Here is a 26,930-nt window from a genome sequence, read left to right as displayed (position 1 = left end):
AGATTGGTAGCAGCTAATTTTTTTCCCCTATTCTCCGCTAATCTCTTAATTTCTTCGTAGTTTCTCTTCCACAAAACTGATTCAATACATACCCTCCCCTTTCCTCGCTTCTCACACTACGAACCGTCAGATTACAAAATGTTTGATAAGCTTGCTTCATCTTATTCTTCTTATCCATGCCTTTATATGATTTGTCGTCATCTAATCTTCAATTATGTTCAAAAATCAATGGTTCGAGGAAATGATCTTCAACAATCTTCCCACAATCACCGAATTCAATTCTTTCCAGGTTAATTCTCAGAATATTGTTCCATTTTTCAATGCGAAGCAACAAGAACCATATTTAAGCCTTCGGCAGATATTGATGATCCGATTATTTCATGTTCTCAACCTTTCTATACTCCTAACCAACAATAAGTTAAAATAATAAATTATGTACCGAAGGAACAAAAATATAGAATTTTCAGTCAGTAGCATGAGGTCCACATTACGTACAAATTGAAGGGTCAAATGGACGAAGTTAAAGTGTGATGTAAAGAAAACGCAAAAAGCTCTACTAAAGTGAGAATAAACGTGAATATTTGAATCTGCATCGAAAATCCAATTTAAGTCAAACCATAATTCATCGGATTCCCCAATCCCAATTTGTAGAAATCACGTCACGAGTGACCAATAATTTCCTCACTAGCACGTTCTTAAACCGCTTTTATCATCAGATATTCATCTCCTGAAGTGCCTAGGCGCACAAATAAGGTAAGCTTTTATCCGCTGCCGCTCACACAACACCCATACCTTCAAATTAAATGAATGGGCAACCAAGAGGTGATTTTTTTCATAGCAGACTCATTCGGCGGAGTTTCCACCCACTGACCTTTCCACGTTACATGTTATATGTTAAAACGGAATGCCACGATTGGCTTACGAGTCTATACCAAGAAACGTAATTGTTACATCCCATTCGTGCAGACGAACAATTCGGGAAAGGTGCTGCAAATTCTTTTGAAATTTAAAAACTTTTAATTTTACGTACGGTTTGATTTTTCAGACATCTCGCGTCCTTAACCGTGCCGCTTGGAAAAAATATTGAATTTCCGTAGAGTAGTAAAATAAGAATTTTCCTATTCCAGGATTTTTATTTGTAAATTTTCATCTTAGCGTTAAACTGAATCGTGTATAAAATCGGCATATCACATATGTTCCAAACCTCATCTAATAATAGCAGCAGGAAATCCCCCAACTCTGAGACATGTCATAGAAATGGAAAGCAGTAGACTTTTGCTCAGAGGCACTTTCCTTCCAACTAAATCCTTGTCGTGATTTCCCCGAGTTCAAACATCCTTATTGATTTTTTTCGTCCCGCGATGGCCCAACAATGAGCGCTTTCTAATTATTCACGAAGGAAATGGCTCGTGGATTAGCAATCGTAATTTTCCGGGATTCAGGGCACGAGAGAACAGTATTTACGTCCCATGACGCTCCGTTCTATCGTGCAGTGGGCCTTGGCCACTAGAATATTTAATCAGATGAATTACACAATATACGCGGATTCGGCGACGTTATGCGGCCTCATGGGTCGTATCCTTACTGACAATGGGTCTTACGGAGAGTATTTACAAGTCATTGCGTCACTTAATATTAATAACTTCTGGGAAGGAGTGAATGATGGAGTTGATTTTCTTTTTAAAACTTCTGATTGTTATTCCATACGCTCTGAAGGGGAAGTTACATGTATATTAAAAAAATGGTATGAAGCGTCATTCGGTTGAAATACTTGGTAAATAAAAATCGTTTGGTAAATGTCCACATAATTTATTTAGTTGAGCATGGATGGCTTCGGCACCAGGGGCCATTTTATAATGGTGCCTGATTGAGTGAGCAATTAAATAGATATGGGCATTATGAGAGGGATTTAGGGTTTTTGATTGGAGTGGGTTGGGAGATGAGGCGAGGAGTCGAACTAAGAGCTTCGAAGTGAACTCACAATTAGACTTCCTTACATCGAGGCTTACAAAACCTTATGCGCGCGGGTCAACATATCTACCCATCCCACTTCAACCGCAGAGCATGCCCTCCAAATACATATGCGAAAATTCACCTGATCCCACCCCTATACCACTCGCACTCGGTGCCAAATCCATGTCCGGCAAAGTAAAACTAGCGTGGAAATGTATCAAGTTATTTCAATTAGTCGTAATGAATCAGGTGAGCCTATTATTTAATGTAGGTGAACACGTTGAGATTTTTCAGCCGCTCAGCTCTCAGCCCATATGAGAAGGCTGCGACGGCTGCTATGGATTCACCTTTTTATACTTCAAATAAACATTGTGCATTTTTCGATAGACTCGTTATTTAAATATGTATACACACAACACTTCGTGAAACAAATAACCCTAGTGCATGATTAGTGCAAATCAGCTATTAGAAATATAATCGATATAGAAACACTAAAATAAAATGCTACGCATATGCAAATGCCTATGGGTTGACCAACTTCCGATCCTTGTCTGCATATTTGAATCCGTATTGGCGGAGTAGGGTCGCTCGCAATTCTGCGTACCCTCACGCTCTTGATGTCACCCCGGTCGCAGAATAGACCGCCTCGCCAAAGAGTCCTGTTTTCTTGGAATTCGGCAAGAACCGTCGAAAAGAGTAACGGGAAAAGTCCTACGGAACGGAATTCGCTCGAGAGCGAAAAACAATCGAGCTGATATGCCGCTGGCTTCCGGCGATTATTCCCACGTCCGTCACGTCCATCTTGAAGATTCAGATCGCTGATCCGCAGCAATATGGATAGCGGTCCCGAGCATAGCCTCATTTCGACACTCTTGATCTCAATCGTTTCAATGGGGATGCTTAACATTGAAAAAGGCATTTTCTGTTGTATTAAATATAGCACTACATCAAACAATTATAATTCCAATCCCCATACCTCCAACGGTTCCCCCGCCATTCCCATTTCAATTCAGTAATTGAAAGATAACCACCAGTTGATGAAAATAAATTGATCCTGATTCAATTAAAAATGGTGAGGACATAGCCAAGGTTTTTTACTGGCTGAAAAGTCATCCCTGGCAGATAATTAGTTGTTGTTTCTCGAGTTCAAGTCGTCCTATTACGATGTATTACAACGTAATAGGACGACTTCCTCAGGCATTATTTTTTAGTTTTATTACTGACTGTCATTAACTATAGTACCATCATCATACTTTCTAATTCCAATATAGAGCGAAATATACAAGAAATTTGCGCATCCAAAAGGTTGCACTACATACTTAAGATGTCACAAATAACAATCTCATTAATACAAGGGTGGGTTAACAATAACAACTATTGACATTAATGATTAATTAAGCACGACTTCGAACATACAGGAAATATCTGCAATCAGGAGATATTTAAGCCATTTGATAATGCTTTCCCTACGCACGGCCTCGTTTTCTTTCAAAATAGGCAGATGGAAATAGTTAAGAGAAGTAATTGGTAACACCGTTTGACTTTCATTACACCGTCATGAGAGAGGAGGCATACTGAAAGCATATCTTACACTGGAAGGAGAAAAATTTGCTTTAATATCATTTTAGACATTATTTGACTGAAAAAGACAGCAACTGTTTTGAAAAAAGCTTTATAAAACGTACAGATAACGTTAAAGAAAGAAGTCATTGTGATTGAGTAATCAAACTAGCCGAAAATAAAGCAGCCAACAGAATTTATGTCCCATTTTTTACAGACATCCCTTTATAGTTCTAAAAATTGAGAATAAAAATCATATAAAGAAGACATAAGAGATGAGTTTTTGGGAAAGATCTAGGCGCTTAGTGACTACAGAATAATTTGCTGGGTACAACTCAGTAAATCTTCAGGTTGAGAAGCCTGGGCCAGCCATCAAGGGGTCTGTGAATTTCTGGGATATTGGCTAGGCAATCCGGAAACACTGAATTATCTGAATTCTTTCGTCAAAGGAGAACAACAGCAGTCCTTGAAGACGCTTTCTCCAAATCATTCGTCACTTGGTCGCAACCGTGATGTCATTCTCGTAAATTTATCTCGAAGTTGGGGCAGGACGTCGGAAGGAAGGAGGTGTGTGATATCAAAAGAAGCACTTGAATTCTCACGAGGAAAACTTGGCAAAGTCATAATATTAACATCGGACTAGCACGCGGAAATACAGTATTCCAGGAAGACAGCTAGCGGGTGGGCGATCGAGGATAAAAGGCAACCCATCTGCCACTCTGCCGTCATCAGATCGCGGAAACTTCGACTGTATCAGTCCAAGTGAAGAACTGTGCCTGTCTATCATTGGCCGCCGACTGTGGGCGGATTCACACGAATTAAATCCAGGTGGCCGCCCACATTCTGCTTATTCGAATCCATTTCGCCTTTCAAAGTTCGCTGGAAAAAGAAAACGATCACGTTTTCCAAAGACACTCTTCCCACTCAAACGGTAAATTGTGTAAGCACCCGCGTAATATTTCATTTCACCAAATAAGGAGTTTTCAAACCCGATTTCTTAGCGTTAACCTTGGGACACATCCTCCCGTGGGTGATATTTAGGCTCCACTGGACGAGGTCAAAATGAATTGGAAAAAAAGGGCTGCACTTTTTCACGATATCCTGCCGGCCGTCACAGGGTTAGTCCATTCCGAGAATGCTTTATCAGTACGAAAAGTTATTGAAACTAGAAAAGTAATTTACTTCAAGCGATGAAAAAATTGAGATCATAAACATTTTTTTGCACTACCGTAGTTAGATTTAAACTACTTTTATGTACTTGTGACGAGATATTTATTAATCTCTCTAAATTAGCTACTAAACCCAACAAATCATACGAGGTACCTTGGACGACTGTGATAAGAGCTCTTCTAAATATTATGGTATGCGGAAAATAGACACTTCAAAATTTCCCTGATAAGTCCATTTCTCAAGCCTATTTTTTCAATTGAAACTATCGTAGTATAATAAAAAAACCATAACTACAGAAATCAACCAGAAAGTAGGTTTGATACATGATGAGTTCACCTAGTACAAAGCCCGACGGCTTGCGAAATTCACACATAGGGGCGGCCAATTTCTCTCCCTGTCCCGGCTGTGGTTTCCCATGAAGATTTGGTCCCCGTAAAATTACACAGCTTGGGTGAGGCTGAGGGTACCCAGAGAGGCGTGCCCGAGAATCGAATCCGGGTCCTCATGTCAGGAGTCCAGCGCTTGGCCCCTGGACTACCACGGCCCTGTTGTTTAATATACATGTTATGTTCTTTTCATAAATAAAATTAAAAATGTGAATTTTAATTCATAATTCCTTGTCTTACAATTGAGGTTCAAATATTATAGTCTATTTCATGGATAATAAAAATATTTTCAGAAAAGTATGGGCTCAGTGCTTCACAATTGCGACAAAAATTTTGACTGTCAACATTTACAAAAATACATAAATGCAATTGGTTGGGTAAGAAAACTTTCACTGCAACATGTTAGTTATGTTTTCCTGAGTATCAAATACTGACCTCCTTGTGGAATGCTACAGAAACTTCGACGGCATTTACGCACCTTCGCATTGCTTAAATTCTGCCTTACCTCTGAACTCCCACGAAGGTTCAGAGAGTAATTTTTAATCATTAAATTCAAATTGCATTAAATATGATACCATCGATACAACATGTTAAGTGTGCAGAAGGTGAAATGAATGAATAAATCACAAGTTTTTATTTTACCTAGGAACATTTCCGTAGATTAATCCACTCATTTTCAGATCTAATGGATCACCTTTAACAGGAGTTTGAGAGGCCCTCGACCCATTTTTCGAATATACTGAGAAACTATGATACCAAATCATAAAATCGGCCTCCTCTCATGGAAATGTTATCAATTATCGTGGTCAAATGTAATTACAGTGGGGCATATTTCAAAGAAACTGCTATCGATTAACCATTAAAACCTGATACCTATTGGCAAAAAATCGATAGCAATGATCTTACATATTCGGGTAAAGTGCAAGCGCAACTTAAAAAATGTATTAGCAAGTACACGGAAGAAAAGAACAAGAAATTATACCCAAAGACCATTAGTTTGGTTACGGTTACCAAACCTTTAGCTTTGCTCTAACAAGTATTCTTATGGTTGCCATAGTCTCCTAGAATCAGTACCGTTTCCAACCATGTCAAGATAAAGAATCTCGAGAGAACATACTTTACGTAATATACAAAATATGAGCGCTCACAAGGGTACTAAACACTAAGATATTAACATTTTGACCGTGATCAAGTTTTGCTTCCCTTAAAGGATTGGATGTTCAAAGCACCTTTATCGAATTATTCGATTTTAAATTCCTTTGTTTGTCTTTCATATTAGACTGATGAAACATGATGATCCGAGCGGAATGCGTCACATCACTTTCTTTTGATTTCGAGGTTACAGACACATTTTTAACTTGATCACCAGACCTGTCTCTAAAATACAAAAAAGATAACTTCCACACTATATCTGGTACTCTCAAGAGGAAAGAATTCAACGATTTGTATTGTTGGTGGCTGCCTTTAGCAGATATCAATTCCAAAATACACGCAGAAGCAATTTATTCAAAATTTAAAAACATGGCGGTATACATATTTTTAGCGTTGTAAGCCATATATGACTGCACATTCCATTCCACAAATGCTTGCTTATGAGTGCATTTCATGTAATGTTCGTGTATTTCGGGTTTTCGGAAACAACCACACTAGAATAAATGAAAATGTCATAAGTAGATAAGGATTAAGGGAATCAGTGGGCACTGAGGAGAGAATTTATTCTGAGTTGGCCGCAATTCCTGCGCACATTTAGTGCACTTAAAACTATTTGAAAAATAAAATAGGCAAAACCCTTTCAATATCGCTTGTTGAAATCGTAAGCGGTTACGCTATTTAGCGTTTGGATTTGGATTCACATTAAAAGCCTGATTTGTGGAGAAGGATAGAGAAGGTGAAGTGGACAAAAGGAAAATAAATGAGGAAGTGCTAGGTATGGTGGGGGAGGATAGGGTATTGTTGGGAGAAATCATAAGGAAATCATGATGGATGCAAAGCATATTGATTGGAAATGGGATGCTGAAGTGTGTGATAGAGGAGAGAATGTTAGGCAAAATAGAAAAGGGCTGAAATAGGATAGGGATTTAGGGCGAAACAAACGGAGGACGGAAGTATACGGAGATGAATAGGGACTTTGTAGTAGAGTAGGATGTTGGATTGTGTTTTTATTAGGAGGGATAAGAGAATTATTTGGTTGTTGTGTCCATCAAAAACCTACCTCAACCAGTATATTAACTATAATAATCCCATTTTCAAAGGCATTAATTGGACCGCTATCAAAACCGTCAAGGCAATGCTCATATGAAGGGGGGGTGGGGCTAACAGCACATTTGAAATACTAAGGATTTCCTGTGATATCTCCCTCCCACGCACTCTCTCTCCCTCTCAGGCGCTCCGAGAATTGGCAATGCCACTCAGTATACGGCAAATCCTTCTCTCGAATTTCATTCTCGGAAACCACAACGGCCAAGGCTTGCGTAATGCAAGAGGAATTCAAAGACCCACGTCCATATTCCACACAGGGGAGCACATAATTAGAACGAATCTTACGCCTTTTTCCATCATCGTTATCACTCGCCCGAGAAAGACGATTTTTCTAGAACACCGAGATTACGTGGAAAGTCACTGCGATAACTCAACGAAACGATAAAGATAACGGGGAGAGAGAAAAATTGGAGGGTGCAGTGACTGGCACAAATCATCGACGTTGTCATCATTCAGCAAAGAACTATCTGGAAATTGGACAGTGCGAATGTTTTCGAGTACCTTATCCCTTTCTCTCTTCGGAGTGAGTCACGGAGATTTCAAGGCCCGCAAAGACATTTACACGCTACACAACTTGCTTGTTCCACACACTTCATGACATTTATTAATGTTCCTTTCAATCGTCCAGAAAAGTAATGTGAGAGCCTGCCATTGATAAAAATCATATTGAGTAGTCGTTCTCGTATCAGCAAATTATACCCCCACTGATAAGATGCAATCTAGGGCATACTCGCCAAAGCTTAGGACGAAAAATGGTGACCTCGAACACATTAATAGCAAGTAATTACATATATGTCAACCGTTTTAAATATACGACGAAAGTTTTTTCCGCAGTTTTTCAAAGGGCGAGTCAATTTTGTGTCACATACGTCCACGATAAACTTCAAATGACCGCAAAAGTCGATGCCAAAAAAAACGGAATAATTTATATTTCGGCTAGAAAATATCCTATATAATTCTCCCAGTCGACATCAGTTGAATGTTACATTCATGATTTAATTAAAATAATTCTAAGAAAGACAGTAAATCAACGAAAACCTCTTCACAATGCCACCCGCAGTAATGGTTTGTTTTTTGATAGTCGAGCGTGTGGGTTCACGCAGAAATACGCCTTTTAAGGATGCGCGACAAATGCACAGAGGATCAGATCCCTCCCTTGTGCCACCTTCGATTCCCCACGAAGGCCTTGTACCAGCAGCACATCTAAGCGCTTTGGTCTTTCGATGCAGTTGTTGAAAGGGATCACCAGGAATCATTGCCGATGATTCTGTTCACTCGGGTACCACCCCCTTCATAACTCTCCCCTCCTCCCTTTGATAATTATAAAAGGAAAGCATACGCAGCGATTTTTATATACTCTTAAAAGGGCTCATTAAAGTGTGACATCAGTGATAAATCTACATATTTTACAAAAATTAATTAACTCTGATTGGAATTCGAGACTCAGAGAAACAGCTGACGAATTAATTCCGGAGTAAAAGAATGGACTCAAAAGTACAAATGAGATTTTTCATTCCATAGACAAAAGCTCTTTCACATCTTCTTTCAGTAATCATGCCGTTTATTCTGATTTCTGAGCATAAATTAATGAATGGACACATCTTATTATGAGTTAACCTGAGAGAAACCGTAGCAAGGGGTGCCAGGGCAACATCCTTAAATGAGAATTAAATATTGTTTGCTAAATAAATTGCTGATGATATGAAGATGTCGCTATCAAAATAGATTCTCTTGTCACCTAAAGTCATTTTGACAACAATATCTTTAATAAATTCATCACACTTCCTTTTATCTAAATGTTTCAGAAATCTTCCCTGGGCACTTTCTCCGACAAGTCTCAAGTACGTGTGGCCCAGCGAATGTGAGATGGCAACTCTTCTCCGTATTTCAATCATTTTTACCAATAATTCTTTCGATAATACGAACATTCTGCGCGTTCCACTTCTTCAAAACCTAAGCGTAGACAATACTTTTACATATGCTGAATGTCATTCCACATATTCTTAAGATATCGGTTCCCCGTGGAAGGTTGGAATAGTAAGTGACTCTTAAGCACCTGACCTATTCCGAGTACTTAACGCGAAATCTTCATCCTTAGCACCAGCCGGAATTGCGTCTGACTCGTGGGAGAAAAACACCAACTGCTGCACACGTTATGTTTCCATCTACTAGAGTGGCCGACCTCAGAGCAGGTGAGACCACCCGCTGAATTTAAGCATATTAATAAGCGGAGGAAAAGAAACATCGCATGAGAAGGATCTTAACGAGCTGAAGTCTTTTTTAATGTTAGGAGTAGAGGATCTCCAACTCACTAACTACAAACTTAACTACTAACTTTCCAGGAATAACATTTGATCTCTAGTCATCAATGACTAAATTTTGTAAAAATACGAAAATATAGAATTAAAAAAATGCAAAAATCTGTTTAACTTCAATGTTTTTTTAAACTATTTCATTTGATCCCTGTCTGTGTGATCGAAATCTAAGCGCTTTCTAATCTGCGAAATCAAAGAGTGAAAAACTTTCACGCAATACTTTCGTGGAAAATAATTCAATGTTGTAGTGTTGAAACTCGAAACCTAAAGCTGAATAGATCATTACAGTACTCTATCGAATGATCAATTTCTCATTGAATACTTTTTGCTTTCAGTGTACTGCGCTAGTGTTTATTTCCAACGCGATGGCTTTGCTTATATATTTTCACCTGTCTCCGTTCCGTGAACAAGTATTTCCCTTGCGGGCTAATTCTAAGAGTCACACGTTTGGAAAAAAATACGCTGTTCCAAATCAAAATATTTTCTTCACAAAACAACACCCATCATCCTTTGACTCCTTGGAGCGAGCGCTTGGAGCGATGTTTTTAATGTGGAAGTGAATGAACAAAGATCGATTGGAAGCCCTCCTGTGAAATATTTTCCGGGCAATTCACATATTGTAAATTTGTAAAAAGCAAGACTCAAAAACTGAGCATGGAGTTCGATACAGTCAATTACAGTTAAACATGACAACATAAATCGATCATCATGACTATTCATCATCATCATCAGGACTAAAATCCGAAGATAGGTTGACTACAACCCACTGCTCTTCCCTTTTTCATGCTAAATATTTTACGCCCTGACAGGCTATGTCTTAACTCCTCTCGACATACATATTTGACCTTTCCTCTTCCTCGGGGCGGCTATCCTTCTTTGATGTTCTTAAAGAATTCGTTATATCTAGAGAGATTCCCAATCATGAATGCTGCTCTTCTTTCTTTCCATACTGCTTTTTATCATTACTCTTTTACATCGGAATTACTCAAGGCATATAAAAATCTTGCGTCATCGTTGAAGCTTATTTTTTTCTACGATATATCAATACAATATCCCGCAAACCGTCGCAAGAATGTGTGGTGTAGGTGGTAGACCACCTTCCATATATGCACAACTATTGATTCATATGTGTATTTGAATATATATATATATATATATATATATATATATATATATATATATATATATATATATATATAACACTTTTTGAAAGTCTCACGGACGTGAATAATAATGTATAACACTTAGCACTAGTGGACACAAACAAAAACACAGAAACACACATAAAAGAGACTCACTATTTTTCGAATTTTCGGTGGTCGTTGCCACCTTTATCAAGGAAGAGAGGGACAGAACTCACATTTCTGAAAAATAGTGAGTCTCTTTTTTGTGTGTTTCTGTGTTTTTGTCTGTGTCCACTAGTGCTAAGTGTTATACATATTATATATATATATATATATATATATATATATATATATATATATATATATTAGTTTATATACAAAACCACTTCTTTATATGCACACATATATGTCTAAATACATCATCCAATAACTAAGTAAAACATTAAATATTTGCCTTTCAGGACACATATTCGGGTGTTTGACTTTGTTATAAGCACCTATTACGTGAGTGAAGAACGAATACTTGAATCTGTCGGTCACGGTGTCTAATCTCTATTCTTTTCTCTCTGTGGTCAAATGTAACAATATAATTTGGTACCACAATTCCCTTGTTTTCACAAGAAAATCTAGTTGTCTGTACCTTTCTAATGCCTGTCTTGCTTAGTCATCTCGTTAATCGAGGGGCTGAAGACACCTCTCTCTAACCTTTTGATTAGATTTCCCTACAACTAGTCTCACGAAGCCTAGCTTCTTTAAGGCACATTCTCCTGATGTGTGTAGCCCGTGAACAGAACTTGCGTCTGCCTATTTTTGGATGAATTCAGGATTTTTAGCAATTATATATTTTTTAATTTTACTACGATAAGCCAAATATGAAAAGTTCGTTTGGAAATTTAACATTTATCAAAGGAAGAATGAAATTACTTCATTATCTTTTATATATTATTATTTTCATGCTATTGGAAAACAGAGCTTTGAAATATTCTTAAAAAAATTCAACTGTGCTTCAATTTTAAAGTTAACGCTAAATTTTATGTCCTTAATTAACGCCTTGATTTTATAGCATATTTAATACATGCGATGATTATTAGCACCATTCGACAATTATACTCGTACCTTTCGTATTTTTATTTATGTCTAATTAAAACAACATTTGTGATTTAAAAAATAGTCTTTTAAGAATGCCAAGCATATGAAAATCATTAAATTAGGGAACTTAAGAGAGAGTGAGCTTAAGTCATTAACTGCTGTAACCATCACTTCAGGGATTGTTACAGCATCCAATTTCCTGCTTAGTGGAAATGACTTTTTTTCCTTGTTTATGTGGATCGTGGAGAGGGTTGTTCAAAGAAATGGCGGGAATTGCCGCACCTGCCGGGAACTTCCGAGTAGTCATCCACTGAAGTGAAATCAAATGTGAGAATTTCATAGCACGAAAATTATTCGTTTAAGCGGTGTAGGCCAATGATTTTTACGCCCTGAAACTTGCGCATTTTTTGCACAATCATCTAAAACGCGAATACGAATTAATTTCAGTATAAGAAGCCCCAATTTCCAATTTATGAGGACAAATCGCACTTTTCTGTGATGCAAGAAATAAGTACTTCTTGCCTATATATCAATAACCCCCAAAGTACAACGCCCTTTCATCGCGGCATGTCCCAATGAATGCATTGTACGAACGATTAAGCCGCAGACAAAAAAGTCCTTATTTACTAAGGAGCCCTCCTTCATCGACTGTGATCTGCAACTCATATTCGCTTCCTTTCATTGAATACCCACCATTATTTCCATTTTCATCCAATCCAAATATGGCAAACATATGAAATTTACCTCTCTGAGTGAAAATTATTATTATTGCAATTTGCAATGCCTGCAGTATAATTTACTCCTATTAGTATAGAATAGCATTTATGTAACTTTTTTAAGCATGCCTTCCCTGGAAATTAGGGACAGTTAAACAAATAAAAACGTGATAAAAAAGAATCCAGCAAATCAGGTAGCTAACCCGTCCTCAGTAGATAGAACACTCGAGCAAATCCTCAAACTGCCACTTCCTTTGTCCGGATTAGATAAGAAGAAGTTTATTACATCACATCTTCCCAACCTCCAAGCCGGAAAACACGCTTCAAACTTTCCCTATTACGGAAAATTGGGAGAGGGACGTCTACAGTACTTAATGATCCTTCCCAGTCGTGACGACTGACTCTATATTTCTTCCTCCTTCGACGGTTATAATTTTCGAACCTTCTTTTCTGTTTGGTAGAATCTTACCAGACCGTAACATCCTTGAGTCCCCAGCCCCATACTTGAGTTAGGCACTAGTTCGATCATTATCGACGGTATATCCTTTAAAATCTCCTTGGGCAAAGTTACGTGCAAAACGACGCCCCACCAGTTATCCACTACTTCCAAAGGAGAGTAAAATCTCAATGCATGTAATTTAGAATTAATAAAATTATTCGCAATGAAAATATTATTAATTCTTCATAAACTGAATATGAGATGTATGTTTATTAAATTATTCGATAAACGACAGAAGGAATTTATGTATTTCAGAATTCATTACATTTAACGAGGCGTAAACTTATTTGAGGAGGTTTCAGCAAGGAAATGGTGCTTGTAAGATACGCTTTCATTGAATCGTGCAGCTCTCTCACTTTTTCATATTTTTAACTATAATGCAGGTACCAATGGCATGGAAAATAATGACTCTTAATTCAATCCATTTTTACTATCGATAATGCAAATAGCACCAAGCCCATATATGTACCTATCATTCTGAAGTAAAGCACATGAGTGGAGTGAAAATAAAAGTTTTAGTGAATTGCATGTGTGATGTGGGAATTCCAAAAAACGGATAGGGCCCAAATAAAGGAAAAAGCAAGCGTACAGTACCTTACTTTATCACACACCAACCGTAATTACCATTTAGCTCTAAAATGAAAAACACCAGACAATTTCTAAAAATACAGTTACACATTGCCTAAATACCATGTTTTTAAATCCGAATTTATTTTTCCAGGAAGGTGATGATGTGCATTAGTTTTAGAGACAGGAATAAGCGGATCTGCAAACAAGAGTCAGGTGTAAATGGAAAATAGATATTAACTGGATAAGGAAAGAGGTACCTGGTCAATTGAGTTAAATAAAATGCATAGTTCTATAAAAGGTGGAAATAATACGTGAAAAAATTTATAAGGCTTAAGATTTTAGACCATTTACCTTACAAATTTTCCTCGGCCTGTTAAAATGTAAGGATCGAATTGTCGCACAGCTGAATCACGGAAATACAAACTATGAATAATAAAAATACAAGAATATAAGAAATTTTCACATCATACGAAAATATAGCAAAGCGTTAGAGTAAAAGGGCGCACGTGACACGGAAAATAGAGGATTAAGCTCTGCAGTCGAAAAATATGGCCTTCATATAAAAACGCCTCATGTACCAAAAATATCAAAATCCTTAATGTAGCCTCGTATGTGAACGTGATACGAAATAAAATCGGTCATTTTGAGAAAAAAGTTCCTAATAGCCTTCAACCTCCGGCCTTTCAGGTCAAAATGATATCAGGTTATTTCAACACTGTCTTACTGTCTGATAGGTGAGTATTTATAAGGCAAATGTTTAAAGGTATTTTTTTTCTTTAAACTTTCAGAAATATGACCCAGAAATTGGGGTAATGTATGAAAGTTTTTCAAGAATTATCTACCCGCCAATTTTGGGCAATACTAAGACCCGCTTGATGTACCTCCTTAATGTACGTAAAAAATTATTACGAGAAGTGCAGGTAAATAAGTCAGACAGAAAAGATAGAATTTACTTAGAATTACAGAGGCATTGAGGAAAGAAGGAAAAGAGGAAGTCGTAGGTTAACTCGTAAATATATTAGATAGTGAAATAGGCCGTAAGACTTCGTTAAGTTAGATAACAGACATACGAATACTTAGGGATTTAACAGAAGGTTTTTATAGAAATAGGGAAAATTTATTCGCACGACAATTGTCAATAAATACAAGGTTTATATTGTATTGGTTTAGAGATACATACCAAACCAAATGAGTCCATTTTATGTTTTTTAATATTCAGTTTATCGGTATTTTTGTCAACGGATACATCGGCATGTTTTGACAGACATACGAGTAAGTAATTGAAGCAAGTGCAATTGATTACCTTGAACAACCAATTAATAGTGTATTTTATTCGATACTGTAAGTAATGAAAATATATGAAACATTTTAATACAAACTTGGATTGCAATTCCATCGTTCATTCAGCTTTGAACTTTAACTGAACAGGTGCCTTTACATATCTGATTTCAGTTACATGATATCGATTTGATTATCCTAAGTACGTGAATATTCCAAATTATCTTCATAAAGACACGAAAAATGAACAAAGGCGGAATGGCATGATCATGATAAAATGAAATCGGGTAGGTTCGTAAGATAATCGCCCAGAGATTCAACGGGATGAAGTTTCAGCGATTTGAAGTATACTGTTTTTCCAGGGAACTCGTCCCCTGACGCAGCTTCTTAAGAATATGGACATGCTATTCATAGACTCGCCCACGATTTTGACATGCGGTCTTCCTTGCATTTCAAACGCAACATTACCCCAGGGTCTTGGCGCGTGGGAGGAAGAGAGAGAGACGACCCATTCATCTTAATGCGCTCGGCCATCTCGAGTGGAGGGGGGAGGGAAGAGCTGCAAATGCGAGCCAATTGGTCCGTTGAGCGAAACCCGAGAGTGTTCAATTGGCTTGCATTTCTCGGAACGGAATGTGTTCCTTTTCTTTTTTCGGATTACGGCGTGCCCCTTGGCGCCATACCAAGAGCGTGGTATGCGCATCGTTCGCCGAATTCGGCGCATGCGCCGTTGGTCATGCGCTCCTCTTCGGCTCCCGAATGTATGAATGTCTTCGAGGAAATGTTTACGCGCGCCACGAGGTGCTGGACGACTCATGCGTGAGACCTCGAACGCCGACCGAATCCGACGGAACGTCAACAGAGAGGGTCGAAATGCGTCTCACAACCAGGCCACCCACCTCCCCTCGCCTACTTCTTGCCCAATTCTTTCGCCTCTTTCTTAATGCGTTCCTGGCGATGTGACGCGTTCGAGGGGTCGCAATCACCATCGTGCCGCACTTGTTCCTCAAGAAAGTGAAAGAAGATCGCGTGTGGGAGAGTATGGGGGGTCGGTATAGCCGGTTAGGAAGGGGGGGGGAGCTGTTGAGACATGACGCCCGAAATTTCCCCAACTCCCATCACTTCCGGACGCACTCGATGACCTAAAAGTAAGGGGTATTCGGGGTTCGCCGGCGCTGGCGTTGAGTCACGGAGTTGGAAACTCCTCCGTCCTGCGGGATGATGTCCCTAGGTACACCCACGCCTCTCTTGACCTCTCTCCTACACTTTCTAAGCTCTGGTATTGCAGTGCCTACTTTCTCGAGCTAAAAAGCCGAAAGTACTGCGCTTCATTTTCAAATTTATTTCGAGGCGCCCTATCTTCATTATTCCGATTACCTAATGTTTTTTAATGGCCATTTTCCTTCCTCCAACAACCACTCCATTGAGTTCTTTTGTAACGACTTAGATCTGTCATCCACAACTGCGACAGCAACTGGGCTCATGTATTGTTTAGTTTCTTAAGGTTTTATTAACTCCAGAGCGTTGTTAACATTTGAAAATTTCGGAAATTCAAGGTGCTTTCTCTGTCCATGCCTACAACGCACTAATTCATATGGATGGACCCAATACCTATTTCCCTTTGATCAAATACACATTTTCCCTTTTGCTTCCTCGTGCCTCTTTCTCGTACCAGCGCTTGCGTCAACAAAATCAACAATTTTATTTACCGACTCAGCAATTTGTTACCATGTTCACTGCCTGCCGAGTGAACTCGAAAAAAATCGATTTAGATCTCTCACTTCATTCCCTGTGCACCCGCTTCCCGACTCAGCCCTCCACACTTGCTTCGCAAGAATAGATGGCGCTGACGTAGTCACTGTGTTTACGAGAAACATCAAGGGAGAGCCAGAATTGCGGGTTGAGAGGCGCGGTGGAAGGCGTTATATCGGTATTGGAATGGCGCCACGCCACAGGGTGGCGCCACTAGGCTTCTGGTGAGGATGCGGTGTGAGGAGGGATGACGGAGGACGAGTGGCGTGATGAGGGCCCTGGAAGGAGGCGCAAGTGTTGCGGAAGAGGGAAGCTCTCCTCCGGCGAATGGAAAGAATAGGATTGTTTCTTCCTCCACCCCCGGAGATGCTAGTATTCAAACTGTCTTTAAAATATTACGAGTCGTAATAATCTCGGGGCAATGACAGGTTTATGTGCCAAAAATATTTTAGGTCAACATTCCTGTGGTTCATTTCTTGACAAAATTGCTTAAGAATTAGGAATATAGCAGAACCTACGCGCCAATATTATTTTATGCCTATTCCTACAAGCTTCCCAAAATTAGTGTCATTATAATAGTGCTCTATATATCAAGTTGGACTGGGCAACTCGGATAATACGGATGAAATATCTCCATTGATATTCTATTCGTAAATCAACCATTAAACAACAATATTTTTGCATCCAGCTATTCGATGAATAGCTCGTCAGGGAAGAAATCTTGCATAAGGCCCTTGCATCCCTTTCCCACCCACTTTTTAACTCTCTCCCACCAATGTACTTCCAGCGATGTAGTTTACCTTCTGAAGTGCCAACTATGCTCTGGATTTTATATTGAATGGTGTATCACACTCCTCAATATTAGAATCAATAACCACCGAACCTCATGCGAGAATTCTTCCCTGATTTTGGGATTGGGATGCTCCCAATCCCAAAACACGCCTCCGAACACAATACTCCCTTTGATAAATGCTATAGTGTATCCATATTAGCATCCCTCCCATCCTCTGATCCTCCACTGAGACTCAAAACAATAGAGCAAGCTTTCATCTGGCTCCCGGATTTCTGGAATGGAATGAATCCACCTTCCCCCTCCATCCAGCATTTCCAGCCCCTTCTGTTATAATCTCTCCCTCAGTTCCGTTCTTCTCTTCCTTGAGAAAGGTGGCTTGTACCACCAAAAATTCGAAAATTAGTGAGTTTCTGTATTTTTTTGTGTTTTTCTGTGTATTTGTCTTTGTTCGCTAGTGCTACCGTAACTTCATAGGCATTATATATAATAGGTCGGTTTCAGTGAAACAGCTCTCACGGACGGACCGATCCAGTCACAGCGACGGCGCTGCGCATACTGCGCAGATAGCGTGAGCCTGACGTACGACCGGCCCAACAAAGGCTCCCCCAACTCTCGCTCCCCACCGCAGCCCTACTTCCGTTACTTTTGGGTCCCCCCTCGTATACCATAAATAAATATATATAAATATAAATTATACATATATATATATATATATATATATATATATATATACACACACACGTGGTAGTCCAGGGGTAGAATGATTGAATGCTGACTGAAGGGTTCGGGTTCGATTCCCAAGCACACCTCTCTTGGCACCCTTAGCTTCACCCAAGCTGTGTGATTTTTCTAGTACCAGAACTTTCTGGGAAGCTATAGACAAGACAGGGAAAGGATGTGGGCCCCTGACCCTTATGTGTGTATTCCACAAGTCGTCAGGCTTAATATTGGGTGAACTCAACCATCATCTATCAAACCGTTCTTTGGGTCGAGAACTGTATCTATGGTTTATGTATATAATTTTGGCAGTATTTCGGTGAAGGTAGAAGTCCCTCGGGTCTCAATACCTGAGGTCAACTTCGAGCCTAGTATGAAAGTAAACATTTGGCACATACACTTGAATCAACTCGGTAAAATAGTTAATTTTTTTACTTTAACTTGTAGATATTTTACCCACGACTGGTCAAAATAGAGCTCCATAAGAAAAACTGCATTCTTTTCATTGCTTTACTTTTTTATTTTTAAGTGACTTTCTTCGTTTTAGTCGTCCTAGGACTGGAAAAAAATGTTGTTAGTGGTAGTTAGCAGCCTAAACAAGGTTTTATTTTGATTATTCACAACTGAATTTACTTCCGTTTTTAAATAATTCGGTGCATAAGCAATTCATCACAATGTAAAAGTTTCAAACTAAAACATCTGCGATCGCTCTTGGGAGTTTTTTTAGCTTGGATGTTAATGTAATGTATGAAAAACCAATAAACAGTCTCTTCATTTTTCTATTTTTCCGTCATTTATGACGGATTCATTATTCGCTTGGTAATAATGATAAAAATCACCATATTGGACGATGGCTTAAGACCTTCAGCCACACGCTCTTGTGACGGCTTGCAGGATGTATTTTATCCACTTTCCGCACGTAGCGAAATATTAAGCCGGCAGCGGTAAAGGGGTATGAGACTAGAAGAAAGAAGAGCAGGATTCGAAGGAAGGTTAAATGTTGGGACGTGGCGGGAGAGGTTGTGCAGTCGGATTACGGAGGGAAGTTGGGAAGGCGGAAGTTAAGTGAAGGGAGGGGAGGATGTGGCGTGGGATGGCAGGGGAGGGGAGCTCCAATTCCGTGCAGAATGGGCCGGAGTATTGAATGGAGAGATGGGAGGGCTGCTGGGTGCAATGTGTGTCAAGGGCGGGGGTTTCGTCGAGGATCGATTCCACGCGAACTAGCCCGCCGGGAAGAATGGGAGTCTGAGAGACCGAGAGAGAGAGGAAAAAAGGATAAATAAAATAAGCTAAGCGCAAGCTTCGCGCGGTCAATGAAGACTCCTCGGAACGGAACGCAAGGCCAGCGGCGACGTTATGATGGGAGTCACGCGATTTCCGACGTTATTTGCGCCATTTAGGATAGGGATGCAGTTAGTGCTTGGGAAGAATTAGGGAGATGAGGAAGGGTGAGAGGGGAACGGAGAGGGAGTAAACAGGAAGGATGTAGATGATGGCGAACAATATCCAGAAAGTCTTTGATTGCAAGGAAAACCACAATTACCTATTATGTATCATCACAATATAATGCAGGCTAGTATTGTAACGAGCTAAAACCTAGTCCTATCGAGTACCACTGGATTCAACAAGGTTCATTGCTTACACAAATTTTCTATGAGTTACCACATTGGATTTAATTTTGAAACATCGATTAAAATAATATCAACAGTGCGTAATAAATAAAATTTTCAGTAGTGGAATAGTTTTTCTAATTTAAAAAAAATTGGTAACGATGGAGGAGCAATATCTTCATATTCAAAACGTTGGTATTCTCTGGTTTCTCCTAAATACAATTATTGTGATTCGGATTCATTTCATCACGATTGCAACCATGACAAGGACGCTAACTTTATAACGTTTCTGATATGCCGGGTGATTTGTTTTCAAAGAGGAAATTGTAGTTTCATAAAGATAAAAATTTCTAATAATGAACACTCACTTTTTCAAGCATTATATATTACCATTTCAATAGTCCCCATTTGATGTCAACGGGTATTTCAGCTAATTCTTATTAACTGAAATTTCCTTAATTACTAATTAGTGAAATCGTTCAGGGAAAGAAAAATATTTACAGGAGCAGAATTCTGCTGATAGGTGATAATATAACCCTGGAATCTAAGCAGCGCTTCATGAAAATATATTTTGAGCATTATTTCGTGGTATTAACAATAATAACAGCAGAAAAGAAAAAATCGGATTGGAAGCATTTGAAAATGTGGTGCTACAAGAAAAAAACGAAACACATGTAGATGGATCGAATGCCTAATGGACAGCTTCAACGAATATTTGGAGAAGAAGGAAGTCCAAAAAGAAATATAACCAGTGAAAGGAACCGCACACATTGAGATACAGAGAATATATAATATCAGATGTTAACAAGAGCAAACAAGTAGATATGAAGAGGCTAGCCAATCAAAGAATTGAGTGGAAAACTACTTCCAACCTATCTTTGTATTGATATGAGTACATAATAATAATTTACTAACTTTAATAATTATATTATCAATAGTTATTAATTATTACTTAATAGCCATTGAGCCTTGTGTGAAAATTAAAATTAAAAATAAGTTAGTGCTTGATTGTGCTGTGGAAAAAATCATGAAGCTCTGCCTGCCTAGCTTCGCATAATAAGTTCGCTTTAAGTTATACATCTTACCTCAGAATAAGTTCTGAACAGCGAGGAAATGTGTGTTTTCAAAAGGGTTGGAGCGTGCAGGAAAGAGGACTGACTGAGGAAGGAACGCTGAGTAAGAGGGAAATCAATAAGAGGGAGAGAACGAAAGGATGGGGAGGGCTAAAATGAAGAGGGGTGGGTCTGTCGTCTGGCAGGGTAAGGATTCCCTTCATTGCGGTCAAAATAGAGACGCAGGAGGAACCCCGCTTCTTCTCTTGACCTACAAATATAAAGGGGCGAGGGGTAAGGGGAGAGACACGGGAGACCAGAGATGAGGAGCCCCAAGAGGGAACCGAGTCTATTTCGGGAAAATTCAATGCCGGCCGAAATACTCCATCGCCACTTCGGAGGAGGCATTGCCGAACTCACGACTAGAATCTTATTTGTGCAGGAAAGGGTACACTTCCACGGGTTTTTGCGAGAGAAACAAGGAAAAAGGTTATTCTTGAGTTTTTGCGAGAGATGGTATGCATTTAACAGGCTGGCAAGAAATGTCATCACACTCATAATTTATTCATTAGCATATTCTGGACCGTGAAAACATTCGTAGTAATTGATTCGCTATGCAACGAAGTCGGCGACAAGTCTTTCCAACAAAAACAGACGAAGCAAAATGTTTGAATTAACCCATCTCTCTTTAGCCTAAAAAACCCTAAGAATAAACTTGGCGTCGTTCGTCGTACATATTCATTTTAAATTAATTTTAAAGAAGATAAAAAAACCAGAAATTTTCAATAATTTTATGAGAAATATTCCCGGACAGATATTCGATTCATAAAATTGAATCACGGATAGTAACCATATCCTTGCTTGAAGTGCATACATGGATGCAATGCGCCAAGCATCGATCGAGCTGAGGCTGGGAACTCTCACGAGAGGAAGGCCTCGATGTCTCATTCAAAACTTCTTGGCGGAGACTGTGGTCGTTGTCGGAGACAGGGGGTCATAGGGCTCGGAATTTTATTTCAAGTGGAGTAAATTTGAATATTCTCCTGGGAAATTGCGTCGGTTGGATTTCGACTGTCTAATGAAAGAGCCAGGAGAGGGTGGAGGGCCAACACAGCGAACTCCAACGAAACTGTTGCCATGCTTGATTTAAGCATGGATGCATGTCAGCCAAAACAGACTGAGCACTTGAATGAACTTTTGGAAAGATAAAAAATTTCGAATACTTCCAAAATGGTTACATTTTTGTCATCGGCCGTTTCATCGTAAAGTGAACGTCAGTAATTAAACGTAACGTAAAATTAATTATGTTTATGCATTTTCAACTTTAATGCTAAATGAGGTAAAAAAAGGAGCTATACCAATTTTGTGGTTGATATTTAGGCAAGACTACGAAATGGGTTCCGGAACGAAAATTCGAGAAAACTAATAAACTCAGGATATATTTTCTTCACAAATAATCATTTCAAAAATTCTATTAAAGTTAAGACTAAATCATTTTCACTATATCAATACTTAAAAACAGATTTAGTCTTACGAAGAATTTAATCTCCGATGAGGACGTTAGCCAAGGGGCAATTCCTTATTATTAAGAAAGTACCTCCTTAACAATAATCACCGTAAATGTGAATGATATCCATCGAGCAAGGGATATTCATGATTTGTTGTATTTTGGCTGCAAAAACTAATAATTTCGAATGCTATTCCAACTAAATATATTATGATTTATTTAATTTAATCACTTGAGTGGAATGGAATAGTTGGAACTTCTTCAATTTGTTAACATTTTGAATGCAAAAACAAACTTTTACGTCTACTCTGACACGGATAACTGACCGTATCTGATTCCTGGAATCAATACGTCACCAACCTAAGAACAATAAGATATGGGTGCATGGGTAGATGATATCTACAGAATTTATGAAAATATACAAATTATAAATAAACAATATCAGAGAGCAAACATAACAGAGTGATCTTCTCGTGTCTGAACCATGGCAGAGTTTTATGTAAATATTTATCCGTAGTTTCTTCAACGTATGAGGGCTTTGAGCCTTAAGTATTTTTAGCTTAGAGGAACTTATGAGTATTTTATGATAATTTTTTTTGTAATTACAAGTAAATTTAAATAACATTAAACCTACTTTAAATTAAAGAGAACGAATCACTCCACCACACGCATGTGACTCCTTTGTGTAAATACTTCAAGAGAATTCATTAAATGCAGTCAGTATTTTTATGAGAACTCTATGTGGATCAAAACTTTATAGTGGAAAGGATTTTTGACTCGTAAATACTATTTTATTCATAAGGGCATACTTAAAGCGAACGATCTTCGTGTCATCCGTTTTTCCATATCATGGGTGAGAAAATATATTCCTTTAGGCGCTTCATTTTGGGGTGGAAGTATAAAGACTTATGTTTCTAGTAACTCATCTTGAACTCTAACTCTTCAAATTATACATTTCATGACCAGTTTTCCATATACTTACCGTATCACATTTCCGTAATAATTCGGGGTCAAAAAGGGAATCCGAAAAGTGCCACATGGAAAAATGGATAACCTACCAGAGGGAGCGTGGTGTTCTAAGAGCGCCCATATTTTGCATGTTTTGCATAACAAACGCCAATACAGTGAGTTTATTTCGACTTCTATCTAAATCTATACAATATGCCGCAAAACGCCGCAACGAGGCGGCGCGTGTCGGTGGATGGTAGGGCATCAGCCATACTTGAACCACTATTACTTCAAACATGCATTACGCTCATATTAAAAACATTCATACAGATACACGCTTATTGAAAATTAAAATAACTCATATTATTATACTTGCAAGATTTGATTAAAACTTTATGAAACAAATGGGTTCAAATAAGCCGTTATATAATATGGGTTCGCCGTTACATAATAATCCGTCAATAATAAGAGTAAGCCGTTATATAAAAAGGGTTTGCCGCTAGCGTCCCTCAAATTGACAATAATAGAACGTGAGAATCCCTAACTATATGAGCGATTTAATAAGTTTAAAAAATATTCGACAGATTATTGCTACTAAACCTTGGCAAAATGACACTCGGAAACATGTGACTTCGAGGTAAAATACCATAAAGTATGTTATATACGTCAGTTTCTGCGCAATTTCAGCTCGTTATTAAAAATATTTCTAGGAAAGCTATCAGAGAAAAATTATCTGATAATGTTGAACCAGGCCCTGGGAGAAACTTTCATATTCTGACCTTTTATCACCATCATCGCCGTCTTTTATCTGCCTTTTGGGATAAACTCTCTCCTCTGTGGTTTTAATGGCAAAAATGATGTCCTAAAGTCAGCTATCGGGTATCACATAAAAGGCACATAAAAAGATATTCCGGAATGGCGAAGCGAAATTTAGCGACTGCTCCTCATACTCAGCAACGGTCTTCCTCACCACGCTCATCTAAAGCAGCATGAAACTTCTGCTCGTTATCGAGATATAAACATATACCAAATACGAATTTTAAGCACGATAAATGAGATACTATATACATCAAGGTAGTTTTCCTGATCGATTTTTTCCTGTAATTTAGGAATGGGTGAATCATTAATCGAAAAGTTTAAGAAATTCAGGTTCCACATAAGATTCATTCTGTCCCATAATTTTTCAGAATGAACGTCAAATTGTAGCAGCTATGAGTGCACACAAATGTTAGCCAAAACTGCTTAATTCTCCTGAAATATTCCGACGAAGTAATACTATGACGGAGAGAAGAATGGTATAAAAATGCAAAGGAAATAAAGTAATTCAATTGTGTCTATCTTTTTAAATATATAAAAGCATTTAAGCATATTCATTTAATAATTGCTATTCGTAGTATTAAAATTCAATGAGCCGAAAGTGAGCGCACATAGAGAGCCGATATAGTTTTGGAAACATGTTCACACGCAACATAACACCAATGAACCACACTGGCATAAGCAGCTAAACAAGACTGACCATCAGGAAACAAAATGATGACAACATTTGTTCCAAAACTAAAATTGTATCTCTTAATTACTAAATTAAGCTTATGCAAGAGAAAAATATTCTATTCCCTCCAGTTAAAAATATTTTCACTGCTATGCGAATTTTTAACGGCAAATGATTACAACCTCAAAGCACTTACACGCTAGGAATTTCAGAATCAAATTTTAATCATTATTATTAAACATCATCAATCAAAAATTATTTTTATCATCAATATTAAACAAAAAAATGTGAAGTCGTTGACATAGAGTAAGGCCAAAACTAATATCTTGAACAATTATTCCAAGCACGTAAAATAATTACCACTCTAATTTAACTTAAAGTCAATCCAACTTTACTGAAAAATTAATTAAAAGTTACGTAATCCCAAAAGATAAATGATTAACTCAATACCGAAGTCCATCACACTTAGAAAATCTTCAGGATCACACGAAATATCAACACGAGGACTGAATGCTTTGTCCTTGGAGATTACAACTTTCGTAGAAAACTCGGGTTTTCAATTTTTTTCGGCATATGCTGCGTACTGGAAAATACTCCACCCTTTCATATAAACAAGCGGAAATAATAATTTTTCCAAAAAAAAGAGACGAACAAGACATACTTGTGTATCAATTACGTTTCTCTCATGCAAAATTCTTGAACACATATTCTGAATGCCATCACGTTTTCTCCTTCGATTAACGACTTTCATTTTATCGACAACCAGCGAGACAGCAGATCTTGTGAAATACAATGCGAATTTCACTCGCGATAGTTATATATTTTTTCCACAGACAAATCTGCCACAAAAAATACAGCTATTTAGAATTAACAACTAAAAACATATTAGGTTCCGAAGATCCTAAACGAATGAAAGAATAATATAATAATTGACGGAATCACCTCCAAATATATGAATGTAGTTTCCAATATCTCTCAAAGAAGCGTGCCCCCTCCCCACGTACATCCTGAATTTACGTCAATGACTTCAATTCTAAAATGAACTACAAAATTAGAACAATCGCCGTTGATCTACCGAGATGTAATATTAAAACAGAAATCAGACCCACATATTACCCTTATGTACTACATTCTCCGACTTATTCAGAATAAAAAGAAACGGTTACGAATTTTGTAATCTCATCACATCTACGCTAATAGGAACGAAATAGTGAATATTTAAGGCCAGTGAACTGAATAAATATTTGGAAGCCACTCTGAATCGGACCAGGCATGAAAATGAAGAAAGACATTCGAAATATCTGCGGAGCTGCATTAAAGAAACTGGGTTTCATCAAACATTTAACGAGGAAAAAGACTAATGAAAAAGCGATTGTTTAACTTCCTTTTAGTGGGTTTTACGGCTCCAGCGTTTCGAATCCTGGACAAAAAGATTTAATTCCCAACTTGAAGAAAATAAAAAGGAAAGCCACTCAATTTTCAAAAGAAAACATGAACCGAATGAGTTACAAGATTGCTTGGGAGACTCAGGATGAATGAAAACCTTATTGTACGACAATCTTTGGATGAAAAGAAATTAAACGAGCTTAAACTGAAGCAGTAATTCTGGGCGAAACACTGTGCGAGAACACGATGGTAAGGTTAAGTTTTAAAATAGCTTGCCGTACTAAATTTAAGGAATTCTTTTCCCTTTCACGATTCTTAATCAAAAAACAGCAAACAAACAGTGATACTACAACCAGTACATGACACGACCATTACTCAAACTACTCACAAATAGAATAGTAAATAAAAAGTTTCGTGATTAATTCGGAGGCTACCCTAATGGCAAGTGACAAAAATCCATCTGACACGCTCCCTCTTTCTGGATAACATTTGCGTAAATGTAGATTGATATTCTATTCTAATTAAATCCACCATTTTTTCTACTCTTTTTTTCAGGCCATTTTCCCAACTTTATTTTCACGTTTCCTTCCACCTCGGCGATCTTTCCCAACTGAATTAGACGTTCAACACCTGAATAATCTTAGTAACTTTTGTCTTCGCTGATTTGCGTCAATGTCTAAAAATTCTTAATCCATATTCCCAAGGTAACTAAAAACGCCATGTCATATGAGCTCTCAAAGCGGCGTCAAGGAAATAA

Source organism: Hetaerina americana, unplaced genomic scaffold (genome assembly GCF_022747635.1).
Source record: "Hetaerina americana unplaced genomic scaffold, ioHetAmer1.1.p SCAF_3, whole genome shotgun sequence".
Lineage (NCBI taxonomy): Eukaryota > Metazoa > Arthropoda > Insecta > Odonata > Calopterygidae > Hetaerina > Hetaerina americana.
This window is presented reverse-complemented; position numbering follows the sequence as displayed.